The sequence below is a fragment of the Xenia sp. Carnegie-2017 genome, unplaced genomic scaffold (assembly GCF_021976095.1).
Source record: "Xenia sp. Carnegie-2017 unplaced genomic scaffold, XeniaSp_v1 HiC_scaffold_16, whole genome shotgun sequence".
Taxonomy (NCBI): Eukaryota; Metazoa; Cnidaria; class Anthozoa; order Malacalcyonacea; family Xeniidae; genus Xenia; species Xenia sp. Carnegie-2017.
The window spans coordinates 11,699,398-11,712,217 of NW_025813469.1; the positions used below are offsets into that span (position 1 = coordinate 11,699,398).

The 12,820-nt window shown below is 33.7% G+C and overlaps 1 protein-coding gene and 2 long non-coding RNA genes across 3 annotated transcripts in view; all 3 read right to left on the minus strand.

Moving 5' to 3' along the window:
• LOC124436079 overlaps positions 1-12,820 on the minus strand; it is an 87,522-nt gene that overhangs the window by 9,361 nt on the left and 65,341 nt on the right. The gene's annotated exons all lie outside the window — the stretch shown is intronic.
• Positions 7,359-8,047, minus strand: LOC124437513. The gene is made up of 3 exons (XR_006945746.1): positions 7,908-8,047; positions 7,472-7,610; positions 7,359-7,385 (listed from the first exon to the last, which is right to left on the minus strand). It is a non-coding gene; the product is annotated as an uncharacterized LOC124437513 (long non-coding RNA).
• LOC124437514 lies at positions 8,057-9,165 on the minus strand. The gene is made up of 3 exons (XR_006945747.1): positions 9,106-9,165; positions 8,744-8,811; positions 8,057-8,067 (listed from the first exon to the last, which is right to left on the minus strand). It is a non-coding gene; the product is annotated as an uncharacterized LOC124437514 (long non-coding RNA).

A 12,820-nucleotide genomic window follows, 5' to 3' on the forward strand; every position in this document is an offset into this window, starting at 1 on the left:
GAAAAATGTCGTATTTCCCTCGTGCAATGTATCCAAAATTTATTTGTGTTTTAAATTATCACCAAAATGAAGAAAATTTATCCATATGAAACATACATGGCACTAATTTATAAGTTATATTTAACTACAATATTCGTGACATCAAAACAAAACAATTGATACATGGACACAAAACATTAAATCAGAAGGTTAAAATACACTGTTACTTAAAGGCGAGTAATTTTTAAAATCAACATACCTTCACAAATTCAGAAAGATTAATAACGACGGAACCAACTACTTGATGTGTTTGCTTTTGCTTGATAATAAAGAAATTGCAATGTTAAATAAATGCTTGAATTTAATCACCTGCTGTTTTTATTGTAAAATATTGAATTCTGTTCACACCCAATAGAATATGAAATGCAAGTTTCTTATTTTAGCTATGACTGAAGTAAACACAAAAAAGTTTTGACTTGGAAGCTTTATGCCAACAAACCTTTCACAATTTACTATTATTTAGTTCAATTATTGAACATCCTGGCTTACATACAAACTAACTGAAATAATCTTAAAGGAAGACGGGGCAGCCAGCCTTTTACAAGTCAGATAGCTCAAGAATTAAAGATTTATAATTGAGGAAGTTAAGAAAATCAATAAACAGAGCTTCTTTAAAATTGTCAGCGTTCTAACTTTGAAACGTGGTCAATGAAGTTTTGTCATTTTGTAAACCTTTTACAAGATAAACAAATAATCTAATCAGGGGCGTGAGAAGCAAGTAAAAGTTGTGGGGCTCAAGATTTCAGGGGCAGTCTTTCTTTAAAATGGGAATATCAGAGTAATTGATCTCGAAGTCTCTAATTTAGAATAATTTTGTCACATCTCAGTAATCAGAGATACTTCAAAATTGATAGCGTTTGGACTTGACAGTTCATCATGCAAAGTTTTGTCAATTTTATGAATTTTTTACGCAAACAAGTATTTTAAATAGTCCATCTTACAACAAGTTGAACAATTATAGACCAGAAAAAAATCACGTGTACTATCACGTGAACAAATGACAAATGAGCTTTTTATCCCAAGTAGGCGCAATTTCTAAGGACATACTTAGTAAAACGTTTTTATGTCGTCATCTGTGTTAGGAATAAGATAAAAAGATAGATGACTATATGAATTAGGAAAAAAATTCTTCGTAACAGCCATGTTAGATAAAATTAAAATTATTGCACATAATGTATGCATAACTGAAATTCTATGACGTGTCATAATTTTTATTCATCTTGTTGATTTTCTAGCCCTGCCGTACCAATGATATTTGAAACGACTAATGAAATTAATTGTTGGTGACAACGCAAGAAAGGTCAGTATTTTGAAATGAAAAATTATCCAATGTGTTATTGGGAAAATCCCACCAAAATCAACAGACGTATCAATATAAAACATATGAAGTGTGAATTCCATTACGAAAATGACATTCATGTTTTTTGTGACAAATGTAACAAAATTCTAGACATAAGAACAAACAATAACACTATGATGGGTGAACTTTATGGTCAACATACCTTCACAAATTCAGAAAGATTAATAACGACGGAACCAACTACTTGATGTGTTTGCTTTTGCTTGATAATAAAGAGATCGGAATGTTGAATAAATGCTTGAATTTAATCACCTGCTGTTTTTATTGTAAAATATTGAATTCTGTTCACACCCAATAGAATGTGAAATGCAAATTTTTTATTTTAGCTATGACTGAAGTAAGCACAAAGAAGTTTTGACTTGGAATCTATATGTCAACAAACCTTTCATAATTTACTATTATTTATTACTATTATTGAACATCCTGACTTACATGCAAACTAACTGAAATGACCATAAAGGAAGACGGGGCAGCCAGCCTTTTACAAGTCAGATAGCTCAAAAATTAAAGATTTATAATTTAGGAAATTAAGAAAATCAATACGCAGTTTATATATGCACTTTATACACAGTTTACATACATTTATTTGAATTATTGAAATGTTCTGGAGAACTAAACTATTAATAAACGCAAAGTTGAGGCAGCCAGACAAAATATGTAATACCATTTTTAGCAATAAGATAGCTCAAACAAATTAAGATTATGAACGACAACTTTTCCAATAAAGATTTTTGACGACTGATACTAGGTAAGAAGGTTAATTTTGTCATATCTCAATGATCAGAGATACTTAAAAATAGCGTTTGGACCTAAAAGTTAAAGTCCCAATCATTAAATCTGATTTTTATATTCTTCGTTTCAGGATGCTTTAATATTTATTTTTTAATGCTTGGCGCCGGCAAAAAAGATGTCAGTTTTTTCTTTTTTTATAAAAATGTATTGTAGCTTTGAGAATTCATTTTGAATCTTGATTGTGCTAAGGCGAAGAACGAACTGCCTTATCGATCTCTTAATCTGGAAGATCCACCATGATATGACGTCATCTCTCACCAGTCTGCGTAACATAAGTACAAAAGTCATGTCAAGATGAAATTAAACAATCGAGAAAGCCTGGCGAAATGAAGTTTCTACTTGATGATATTGTCACTACAGAGAAAAGCAAAGGTTATCTAAAGTCAAATAATCTTAGCAACGAAGAAAGTCATGTGAAAAAGAATGTTATTACTGATTATTCATTGAACAATATAGAGTATGTATGATGTACACAATGTTTGGTTGTAAGCACATTTTACGAGTCACTTGCATAATTAGTAATAGCTGATTTATAACCAAGATAAATAATCTTTTTCTACTGTTTCATAGATCTACCTTTTGAAGTTGTAATATGAATTAACTATTATACCAATTCCATTGCTTTAAAGAATGCTATCACCCATAAACATGTGACATACATTCAAAGCACAAGCTTACCAGAAAGATTTGCGATCAATTGCTGTGTCATGTTAACAAATTGTAAGCACAATGAAGTTTCAGACGAACAACTTGATAATTACGAGAAAATCTTATTGATTTTGGGAATAATCTCTCTCACTTTATTGAGTTATTCGTCTAAGTGCCGTCTTTATACCGACTGACGTATTATACGACTAGACGAACTATAAACTAAATGGTTTGAACCCGGGAGTATCGTTATATGTTTGTAAATGATGATCGTCCAGGTTAATAAAGTCCTGAGAAGGACTGTTTTTGTTGTTGTTGACTGACGTTTCGACAACCTTAGCGGTAGTCATCTTCAGAGTCAAATGAGGAGTAAACGTCAGGTTAGCCTTATTTGTTATCTGGTTCTTACGTCATTGTATTGTGTGTACAAGAAATGTGTATTGTCATTGTGGATTAGTGTGAAGTGAAATATTTTATTTTTAGTTGTGATGTGTGACTTAGGTGTGACGTTTTTAGTTGTAATGTGTGGGTGTCAATTGTGTATTGTCATTGTGAATTAGTTTGAAGTGTAATGTTTTTAGTTGATTGTTTGTTTGTATTGTGAATAAGTCATTTGTAAGGTGCCGGTAATTGCTGTGATCTGTTCAGGGGGGTTTGTTCCAAGTTGGTATACCAACTTTCTAATGTAAGCCGTTGTCTATAGTCAGTACTGTAAGTGATACATTTGGCCCAGTCAATGTTGTGCTTTGTGATTCGGTGATGTTCGGCAATGTGATTAGTTTTGTCTTGTTTCTTAGTAGCTCGTTTGTGCTCAGTAAGTCTTATGTTTAAGTTCCTGCCAGTTTCCCCGATATAGGAGGAACCAATACTTACAAACCCAACGAACCCAACGAAACGAAAAACTCAGTGACAACAGCAACGATTTGGCCCAGTCAATGTTGTGCTTTGTGATTCGGTGATGTTCGGCAATGTGATTAGTTTTGTCTTGTTTCTTAGTAGCTCGTTTGTGCTCAGTAAGTCTTACGTTTAAGTTCCTGCCAGTTTCCCCGATATAGGAGGAACCAATACTTACAAACCCAACGAACTTAACGAAACGAAAAACTCAGTGACAACAGCAACGATACCTTACATCAAAGGTACGTCTGAGACTATCTCGCGTATCTTACGACCATACAACATACGTGTCGCACATAAACCAATCACAAATTTACGACAAGTACTAACGAACATAAAGGACAAAGAACAACCCAACGAACGACAAGGTGCAGTTTACAAAATATACTGCTCCGACTGCCACGCCTCCTATATCGGGGGAGCTGGCAGGAACTTAAACATAAGACTTACTGAGCACAAACGAGCTACTAAGAAACAAGACAAAACTAATCACATTGCCGAACATCACCGAATCACAAAGCACAACATTGACTGGGCCAAATCGTTGCTGTTGTCACTGAGTTTTTCGTTTCGTTGGGTTCGTTGGGTTTGTAAGTATTGGTTCCTCCTATATCGGGGAAACTGGCAGGAACTTAAACATAAGACTTACTGAGCACAAACGAGCTACTAAGAAACAAGACAAAACTAATCACATTGCCGAACATCACCGAATCACAAAGCACAACATTGACTGGGCCAAATGTATCACTTACAGTACTGACTATAGACAACGGCTTACATTAGAAAGTTGGTATACCAACTTGGAACAAACCCCCCTGAACAGATCACAGCAATTACCGGCACCTTACAAATGACTTATTCACAATACAAACAAACGATCAACTAAAAACACTACACTTCAAACTAATTCACAATGACAATACACAATTGACATCCACACATTACAACTAAATACGTCACACCTAAATCACACATCACAACTAAAAATAAAATATTTCACTTCACACCAATCCACAATGACAATACACATTTCCTGTACACACAATACAATGACGTAAGAACCAGATAACAAATACGGCTAACCTGACGTTTACTCCTCATTTGACTCTGAAGATGACTACCGCTAAGGTTGTCGAAACGTCAGTCAACAACAACAAAAACAGTCCTTCTCGGGACTTTATTAACCTGGACGATCATCATTTACAAACATATAGACGAACTATGTTCGATTCTTTGTCTAGACACGAATAACCATTGATTATTCGTCGTGACGTATAATGTGTCTTGTGCCCGTCTTTACACTGAAGACCAGAAAAACAAAAATTTCTTGCCCAAGTTCGTCCAGACGCATTAAGCGTCTTCAATATAATATTGAAAAATGATTGATAAATGAACATCAAACTAAAGAATGTAAGCTCCCCCCGACTTTTATTTGCAGAGCTTGTGTGAGGACTGTGTTAACTTAGAGATCAGAGAAAGGCCCTTATCCCATCTAATCCCAAAAAGGTTATTACAATGACTTGGTATAAGGGTTTGTTTCGACATCTCATGATGCCATCTTCAGAAGATGTCTATTCTAAAAAAAGTCGTCGTGTATATTAAATGCGCATTAGCAATAGTGCTTTTACAAAATTATGGAAACATTATTTACGACAAATGACCAGGACAAGCAGACAATTTCAAGTAAAACAAAGTAAAACAAATTCCGAAAAGGGACATCTCGTTTTCTTGATATTCAAGATAATACAAGAGTTTGAAACAAAAGATGGTGTAATATTTCGTCTTTATTCCCAAGACATCATCAGACTAATAGTTTACAATGCAGGCAGCGAAACGTTTATATAATATTTACAAGCGGAAATAACAGTTATGTAATTAGAGAACTATAAGACTAAACAATCAGGCAGTATACTTACATTAAAATAGAGGTAATTTCTTACAAGCTTTGAGACCACTATTAAGTTGTGGCATATTGCGTTTTACCAAAAGCGTTTCTAAGATGAGAAGTTGATCAGGATTATTATTATTACATCGATATAAGATTTTGGTGTTACTAGGAATCAAATTACAAGGATTAAGTGGCGCGCGTGTGAGATCGGGGTCGGAGTCAACGTCAGGAAGTGAGAAAAGGTGTGAGATGTAGTTGGCGTCTGGACAATTTAGTAAATGTTGTGAGATAGCACTGGAATTATTGTAATTAGTGGCATGTTAGGTTAGTCTTGTGTGCAGGTTAGTCTTGTGCGTAGGTTAGTCTTGTGTGTAGGTGAGTCTTTTGTGTAGGTTAGTCTTGTGTGTAGGTTAGTCTTGTGTGTAGGTGAGTCTTTGTGTAGGTTAGTCTTGTGTAGTCTTGTGTGTAGGTTAGTCTTGTGTGAAGGTGAGTCTTTTGTGTAGGTTAGTCTTGTGTGTGGGTTAGTCTTGTGTGTAGTCTTGTGTGTAGGTTAGTCTTGTGTGCAGGTTTGTCTTGTGTGTAGTCTTGTGTGTAGGCAAACTGAACGAAAACACCACTGCAAGGATTTTGGTCTCGTTCCGGCAGGACTCAGAATTAAGTCCCGCTGAACACACAAGAGGATATTCAGAGTTTCAAATCCACCAGCAGACACACAATACAATGACGTAAGAACCAGATAACAAATACGGCTAACCTGACGTTTACTCCTCATTTGACTCTGAAGATGACTACCGGTTAGGTTGTCCAAACGTCAGTCAACAACAACAAAAACAGTCCTTCTCAGGACTATACCAACTTGGACGATCTACATTTACAAGCATGTAACAGTCACTTTGTTACCCAGTAGTAGGCGACGTTTACAATAGATGGGCAAAATCGGAGTCGACTCAGATACAGTCGGCTAACCAGTCCAAATCCCTTCAGGGGTCGGACCCGGCCCTCGGGCCGTATGTTGTCCACACGTGATCTAGTGTATTATGAGATCTATGCAAGCGATATATTCATACCTTAAAACGAAAGGAATCATTTCTGTCGTGAATTACAATCCATCCGATACGCCTACCTGGCACCAAGAACCTGTCATTGACACACAACGTTATAGGGTTTCCTCAAAATGACGTAATGCAATAGAAATGCGCATGCTCACCTTTTGGCAATGCCACCGACAACTAGAACAGGAACATTCTTTGTTAAACTTCCCATGCTATTGAAAGGCTCTTTGCCGAATGTCTGCAGTAAATGTGAGAAAAAGTTAATTTAGTTTAAGCCTTATTCAGTGTTGCCAAGCCTGACCACCTTCTCGGGCTGTACCAATAAAATTTAGAACCCAACCGCTGCATGTCTAACAACCGTGTCGACGTGAGGCAAGGACGCCATCTTGAAAGATGTCTTAAAACCAATTCCAAACATTTATTTAAAAAACCAAACCTCGACAGGAAAAATAGATATTCGTCGTAAATTTTGTAAGTTTTGCCAAATTTCAAGATGGCGGCTTGCCTTACCCATAACCTGACCAAACCCACTTTTGAGACACGCAAATATTTTGAAGCGTTCATGTTTAAGCAAATATTACAATCGTGATGACCTTACATTAGTTGAAACATGAACGTATTTACAAGTCGTCACGTGACATGCAGTTAACGAACACTTACGACATGCGCGAAACTTCATCACACAGAACTGGGACGCGGTATTTTTCAGCAACTGTAAGAAATTAAGACCAATATGAATGTACGAAAATTTTTGGTCAAATCGGCGGAAAAAACTTGTACATGTCTTGAAATATTTACTGTTTAAAATTTCTTCCAAATGTTCTCTTTTGTATACAGAACCACAGGGATTTGATGGGTTTACAACGACAATAAGCTTTGTTCTCTCCTCAATAAGTGAAGCCATATCGTCAAAGTTGGCTTCCCAACCATTTTCAGGCTGAAAATTATAAATAATCAATATTCATTTGAACATAAAGTCCAAATCAACACTCAAGGTTAGTTTGTAGGGAATCCTTTGAACTACTGACTGTTTGACTTCATTGAAGAATAAATTGTAAAAGTCATTGATTACCACTATCACAATCAGAACATAATTTGAATATTCTTTGATCACCATTATCATGATTATTAGAACAGTCCTTAATCTTCATTAGCATAATTAGAACTTAATTATAACAGTCTTTAAACTTAAACAGTAACGTAAACTCAAGATCTTTAACTTGTACAAACTTACAATGAGTTTAAAAAATCGTGTCTCAATCTTCCGCGATCCACAGATGCATTTGTAAAGAAAAAAACCAGGTCTTGGAATTAGGATGTTATCACCACGATCAACTGGGGGCGTTCAATGCTATCTCGATTGCTCCAGAGCAACCCATGGGCAACACAACATCCTGTAAAGAAAAAAACATAAACCTAGAAGTGTAGGCGTTTTCATTGAAGTTTTCATGTGAAAAGTTCCGACTCTCTCTTTTCTGTCAAAATCAGGTAGAGCTGCTTTCTAAGATCTCCTCATCTTGATAGACATTGTACATTTTAAGTAGGTGCATACGTTACTTGCATTCACATTCAGGTATTTTAAATGATGAGACTGAAACACTTAAATCTTAAATGAATTTTGTTCCTTATTAAAAACTTATTGAGAGGAAGACGAGTGGGGTGGTGAGATAAGTGTATTCAACAAGGATGCTATGACCCTGTGTAAATTAAAAATCGTTGCTTAAGAATATTACTCACTGCAAATGATATAACGAGATGAAACGCAAGAAAACAGCCACATTTTGGATAACCGTTGTCAATGAGTTGTATTTTAAAGAAATATACAATGGAATGCCAAAACTTGGTGGAGGGGCAGAAAGGGGGTGGGAGAGGAGGAAAAGCTAGATTTTTCTGCCTTCATAAGAAGGAGTCCTTCATGTTAAAGTAGACATCAATAAAGCTGCTTGAAGTAAAATTAGCGATGATGGCTTTAAGGCAACAACAAAACATGTTGACATGAATAGCTCTTAAATACTCTTTGAATATCGCTATCAACAAGTGTCCCTATCGTTATGGAGCAGGAATATGTACTTCAGCATCCACAATGCATTCAGGTGTTGAACTGTATTTTGCAACGGCATTTCGTGCCTCTTTGCATCCTGCAAAAACTAATACAGATGATTGTATATGACTGGAATAGTGGAACACACACAGTGTGTATCAAAAGAACAGCAATCCTTTCATTTGTGAAGCAAACACTGACAATTATCATATCATTCTTTCCACAATCCTCAAATCATAATACAAATTCTAAATTCGTACGTCATGTAAGCTACAACAATGCAGCGAAATTCCACTTTACGTGGTACTATTAATCAGTTCCATTACGGATGGTTCATGTAGCCACAGAGCAACGAATATTTATTGTGTTTGGTAACAGTAAGGGAACTTACACTGTTTACTAGTAGACTATATTGAAAAAGTGTTTGAAGACTACACAAATTTCAGCTACTATCCAATGCAAATCCCGAACACGAAACTCCTTTAAATTGTAATCAGCCACCTAGGGGATAATTTTTTGCTGAATAGTGCAAGTTGTAAACATCTTGTGATTTACAATTCATTCCAAAGTCATCGTCAGAAAATTGGAATATTTTATGATGTCTAAATGTTGAAGAATTTTATACACTCTTTGTATTACAAAGAGCATCAACCTTTTTGAAAAAGTGTTCTTTAACTGGACTTATTTGTTTCAAAAGGTTAAAATAAAGTCTAACTATTGTTATCATTGTAAAAAAAGAATTGGCAAGAACTATTTTGCACCACTATTTTGCTAGAAGATTCTGCTTGAAATCCAACTTTGTTAAATGATATTTTTGAAGAGCGATTTCCCAGGGGGGTTAGGGTCCAGGGGTGATTGAAGCACTCAAAGCAATTGATGTAACTAACCATGAGCTGGCTTGTAGCAGTTGTCCTTTCCTGACTTTATTGCGTCACAGATCGCCCAAGCACATTCTTCACTTGGTGGTAGGTTGCCAAAAACTGTGGGATCGCCTGGAATATAAAAAATATTCTCAACGATAATTCATCATGCAAGGTTTTTGGAAGGTTAGTTTCATACAAGTTGGCTCCGAAGGTGAGGGGGTTGCGCCGAACCCAGATAATGCTAATGACACTTCGTCATCTTTGAATTAACTTTTCAGATTAAATATTAGTTTTCGCACAATTTGTGCGAAATGTTGGTTCACTGTTCTCAAACTTTACACTAACGATGGGACTGTATTTTTAATATAATATTATAACACTTCAATAGCATATTTACAGTGTTGTGCACCATTTTACGTTCCAAGCGTTGGTTTTTCGCGATACGGAATAATTAAATTGATCTCGTTAATTTTACGGACAACCGTCAATCCTAGAACTGCGTTTACGAAATTTATTGCCTTCTGCAATACGACTCTAATTTATCAAATTTGTATAACCAGTTCATACACCAATAACGTCAACTTTTCCGTACTCCCAAACCAACGCTTGCAAGCTATATTTATGTATAATTATTCGGAAGTGGTTTTAGGCGTTTACATATTACTTGCAGCTTTGCCATTCCGTTTCTACCTACATCCTACCGCAATGACGCATTGCGGTGAGGAAGTGTTCTCTTAACATGACTATAGTATTTTGCATCAATTTAATAATATTCGTTATATCTTATAATCTATAATAAGACACAGCCACATGCTACATAATATGACATGAAAATTTACAACACACTCCCCACTTTGATTAGTCCCACTAATCAAGCATACTCTGTGTCTTCCATACAGAATCAAGAGCAGCGGCTCTCTTGCGTCCACCCTAGTATTTTGCCTCCTTTCCTCTCAGTCCTTTTTCATTCTCTTTTTGCTCACATTCTCTTTCGTCGTGCTTTAACTCAGTAGGAAAGAGCTTTTGGACGGGACGATTGAGGTGAATATTTTTACCGTTCTCAACTAGCCTGACTTTAGAGTAGTTAACTAATATATATATATATATATAATCGAGATCAAGTTTTTTATTATAAAATGTATTATGTCTAAAAATAGTCATAATACATCTTATAATAAAAAAAGCCGAAGTGAAAGTTTTTGGGGCAGTCAGCGGTAGTAAACATAAAAATAGAGAAGGGTGAGCCTGTGATAATATACATATATATATATTAGAAAAGTTAATAAGAGTAATAGAAAATATATAAACAAGAAGATTTTATAAAAAAAGATATATTTCAAATACAATACAAAATAATTACATTGATGAAAGTCCAAAGTCCAATTTTTGGAATGATAATATGGAAAGTCCAAAGTCCAATTTATTGATGATACAAATTGTCTCGCAACAATGCTTCATCCACAATATAAAATCGATAAAAGGACTCAAATAATTCACCAAATTCATTATCGGACCAATACCACTTAAACCAACTTTTCATCTGCATACAAAGACATGGATAAACTGACTTGCTTCGTATATCACACATTCTAATATTTAAAAAAAAATTTTCTAAAAAAAATGAGGATAAACAAGTAAGTGTCATAATGTTAATAAATAATAAAAATTAAAATATGCTTACCAAAAAAAAAGTGGAAATAAAATTAATCGCAAGCACCAATATTAGCAGGCTGAACCAAACACGTTGTTGCTTTATGAAGACAGAAAAGAAATCCAATATGAAGAAGACTTGTCATAAACAAGTATTGACCATCATATTTCCAAAAAAATTTCAGATCTTGAATAATTGAATTAATTCTACTTTTGAAAGACATCTTCTCTCTTCGAGTGATTGAATATTTATGATACAAGTAGATATAGAAAAAAGTATAATTATAGAGAAAATTGTAAAAAAATGAAATTTACTGAAAAAGTTGAAAAAAGTTGAAATAAATTGAAAAAAAGTAAATTTAATAATATAAAAAAATGAAAAAAAATGTAAAAAATTGCAAAACAATTTTAATCAAGATAAACAATTTATTACATGTTTTTACAATTTAAAATGATATATTAAAAAAAAAGTTTTTTAAAATAAACCACTAGGTCGACCATGAACCCATGAACCCATGGGCACACCACCGAATTTTGATTGACAAGATCCATCGAATGTTAAGAGATTTTCCTCCTTACTGGGTAAATCAACTGTTTTTTTACCTTCACCAAATGCTTCTGGTTTTTCTTCTTTACTTAGTAAAATAAATGTTTTTTGAGCACTAGATTTGCCAAATAATCCAGTTGCTTCATCAGATGTTGATTTTTCAGATAAAACATTTTTATCTTTTTTTTCTAATTCAATAATTTTATCAAGTAATTTGTAAGAATGTAAAAAATGTTCTTTTTCTCTTTTTGTTATCATATATTTATTTCTTTTATTTCTTTTTGCAGTAAACTATTTGTTGTTTTTATAAATGAAGATAATTCTTGTAGCCTTGTTTTTATATCAATACTTTCATTCATTTTTTCTTTTTTTTGTATTTTCTTTCTGTAATACAACAAAACTTTGGTTAAAAATGAATATATTCTGATTTGAGTTTTGTTAATAACATTATCTTACCGTTGTATAATTTCTTTCTTTATGAATAGAATTAACTTCTTTTTCAATTTTTTTTGTAATTCTTTCTTTTCTTTACAGCAAGTATATGTATGATAAAAAATAAAATCTGATGGGTATACTGGTAATGACGCGTTATTTAAATGTTTTTGAGATCTTTGACATTTTTTACAATAAAAACAATATTTATAAAATAATTTTTTATATCTTTCATTTTCAAGAAAATATCACTTTTATTTTCAAGAAAATAATCACTTTTATTTTGTTCCATTCAATAATTTAAATTTCTTAAAAAAAAGAAAAATAAAATAATGTGTTTTTCTTTCTTTTTATTTCTTTAAGTTCTTTCTTAACACATCTTTTATTTTTCCTCTTTCTTCTTCTTCTTCTTTTATCGATTGAATTTCTTCTTCAATTTTTCTTTTTAATTCTTTTTTGTCTTTACAGCAAACGTTTGCATGATAATCAATACTTTCTGCTGCAGTTGGTGTTGGTAAATTTTTCAAACTCAAATAAATTTCGTAATAAAAACATATTTTGCAATGATAACAATATTTATAAAACAATTTGCTGTATTCTGTATTGATTTTGCT